The sequence below is a fragment of the Arachis stenosperma genome, chromosome 2 (genome assembly GCF_014773155.1).
Source record: "Arachis stenosperma cultivar V10309 chromosome 2, arast.V10309.gnm1.PFL2, whole genome shotgun sequence".
Lineage (NCBI taxonomy): Eukaryota > Viridiplantae > Streptophyta > Magnoliopsida > Fabales > Fabaceae > Arachis > Arachis stenosperma.
In genome coordinates, this window is record NC_080378.1 from 34,703,784 (window position 1) to 34,707,219 (window position 3,436).

Genomic DNA, 3,436 nt, shown 5'->3' on the forward strand with positions numbered 1-3,436 from the left:
ATTGGAGATGGCAGACAATTCAAGAAAACAAGCTCATGGACTTGTAGAGAATGTTTTGGTAAAGATTGAAGACCATTACATCCCTACTGACTCATATCCTAGAGACGGGAAGTGCATGGATGAATCCATCATCCTTGGCAGACCCTTCCTAGCCACAGCAAAGGCTGTGATTGATGTGATAGAGGAGAGTTGATCATTCAAGTGAATGAAGAGTCCTTGGTGTTTAAGGCCCAAGGATATCCCTCTATCATCATGGAGAGCGCATGACTTCTCTCAAAACAGAGCCAAGCAGAGCCCCCACAGTCAAACTCTAAGTTTGGTGTTGGGAGGCCACAGCCAAACTCTAAGTTTGGTGTTGAACCCCACATTCAAACTCTAAGTTTGGTGTTGGGAGGTTCCCACACGGTTCTGAGCATTCCTGAGGCTCCATGAGAATCCTCTGTCAAGCTAATGACATTAAAGAAGCGCTTGTTGGGAGGCACCCAATGTTTATGGTTAACTATTTTCTTTGTTATTTTATCTTTTTTTGTAGGTTGATGATCATAAGAAGTCACAAAAACAATGAAAAAAGCAAAAACAGAATGAAAAACAGGAAGAAAAAACAGCACACCCTGGAGGAGAAAACTGGCGTTCAAACGCCAGTAATGTTAGCTGTTGGCGTTTAACGCCCAGTCTGGCACCATTCTGGGCGTTTAACGCCAGAAAGGGGCACCAGACTGGCGTTAAACGCCAGTAAAGGGCAAGAACCTGGCGTTAAACGCCAGAATGGGCACCAGCCCGGCGTTTAACGCCAGAAATGGCTCAAAACGTGATTTTGAGCAACATTTGGTGCAGGGATGACTTTTCCTTGACACTACAGGATCTGTGGACCCCACAGGACCCTACCATCATTCTCTCTCTTCTTCCCCCATTCACCAATCACCTCAACACTCTTCCCCAAAAACCCCTCACCTATCAAATCCCATCTTTCTCTTCACCACTCACATCCATCCTTCATAAAACCCTACCAACCTCACCCTTCAAATTCAAACCACTTTCCCTCCCAAACCCACCCCTCATGGCAACCTTTACCCCCTCTCTCTATAAATACCCTTCTTCAACTCTTCAGTTTCACACAACCTAAACACCTTTCTTACCCTTCTTGCCGAACACACTTCCATCTCCCTCTTCCTCATTTCTTCTTCTTCTACTCTCTTCTTCTTTTCTTTTGCTCGAGGACGAGCAAACATTTTAAGTTTGGTGTGGTAAAAGCGTTGCTTTTTCATAACCATTATGGCACCAAAGGCCGGAGAACCTCTAGAAAGAGGAAAGGGAAGGCAAAGGCTTCCACCTCCGAGTCATGGGAGATGGATAGATTCCTCTCAAAGGTGCATAAAGACCATTCTATGAAGTTGTGGCCTTGAAGAAGGTGATCCCCGAAGTCCCCTTTTCACTCAAAAAGGGTGAATATCCGGAGATCCGCCATGAGATCCGAAGAAGAGGTTGGGAAGTACTTACCAACCCCATTCAACAAGTCGGAATCCTGATGGTTCAAGAGTTCTATGCCAATGCATGGATCACCAAGAACCATGACCAAAGTGTGAACCGAATCCAAAGAATTATCTCACTATGGTTCGGGGGAAATACTTGGATTTTAGTCCGGAGAGTGTGAGGGTGGCGTTCAACTTGCCTATGATGCAAGGAGATGAGCATCCTTACACTAGAAGGGTCAACTTTGATCAAAGGTTGGACCAAGTCCTCACAGTCATATGTGAAGAGGGCGCACAATGAAGCAAGATTCAAGAGGAAAGCCGGTCCAATTGAGAAGGCATGACCTCAAGCCCGTGGCTAGAGGATGGTTAGAGTTCATACAACGCTCAATATCCCCACTAGCAACCGGTCCGAAGTTACCGGGCATCATGATCCATATATCATGATTGGAGAAGAAATAGAGGTTCATGAGGTTATAGCCCAAAACTCTATAAGGTGGCGGACAAGACCTCCACCTTGGCAAGATTAGCCTTTCCTCCTCATTTGTCACCTCTGTTATTCAGTTGGAGTTGACATAGAGGGAGACATTCCCATTGATGAGGACAAGCCCATCACCAAGAAAAGGATGGAGTATACAAGAGATCTCACTCATCATGAGATCCCTGAGATTCCTCAAGGGATGAATTTTCCTCCACAAAACTATTGGGAGCAACTAAACACCTCCCTAGGAGAACTAAGTTCCAACATGGGACAACTGAGGGTGGAGCATCAGAACACTCCATCATTCATGAAATTAGAGAAGATCAAAGAATCATGAGGGAGGAGCAACAAAGACAAGGAAGAGACATTGAGGAGTTCAAGCACTCCATAGGATCTTCAAGAGCAAGAAAGAGCCGCCATCACTAAGGTGGACCCGTTCTTTGATTTCCTTGTTATTGTTCTTCTGTTTTTCGATTTTTACGCTTATGTTTATCCATGTTTATGTCTTATGATCATTAGTGTCTTAGTGTCTATGCCTTAAAGTTATGAATGTCCTATGAATCCATCACCTTCTTCAATAAAAACGTGCCTAATGATAAAGAAAGAATTGCATGAATTTTGAATTTTATAATAGTTTAATTATTTTGATGTGGTGGCAATATTTTTGTTCTCTGAATGTATGCTTAAACAGTGCATATGTCTTTTGAATTTGTGGTTCATGAATGTTGGCTCTTGAAAGAATGATGAAAAAAGAGACATGTTACTGAGGATCTGAAAAATCAATAAATGATTCTGAAGCAAGAAAAAGCAGTGAAAAAAAAAAGAAAAAGAAGAAGCAAACGAAAAAAAAAAATTTCGAAAAAAGAAAAGAAAAAAAGAAAGAAATAAAGTTGTGATCCAAGGCAAATAAGAGTGTGCTTAAGAACCCTGGACCTCTAATTGGGGACTTTAGCAAAGCTGAGTCACAATCTGAAAAGGTTCACCCAATTATGTGTCTGTGGCATGTATGTATCCGGTGGTATACTGGAAGACAGAGTGCTTTGGGCCACAGCCAAGACTCAATAAATAGCTATGTTCAAGAATCATCATACTTTACTAAGAGAATCATTAACACTATCTGGATTCTAAGTTCCTAAAGAAGCCAATCATTCTGGATTTCAAAGGATAGAGTGAGATGCCAAAACTATTCAGAGGCAAAAAGTTAAAAGCCCCGCTCATCTAATTAATACTGATCTTCATAGATGTTTTTGGAGTTCATTGCATATTCTTCTTTTTATCTTATTTGATCTTCAGTTGCTTGAGGACAAGCAACAATTTAAGTTTGTGTTGTGATGAGCGGATAATTTGTATACTTTTTGGCATTGTTTTTAGTATGTTTTGATATGATATAGTTAGTTTTTAGTATATTTTTATTAGTTTTTAATTAAAATTCACTTTTCTGGACTTTACTATGAGTTTGTGTGTTTTTCTGTGATTTCAGGTATTT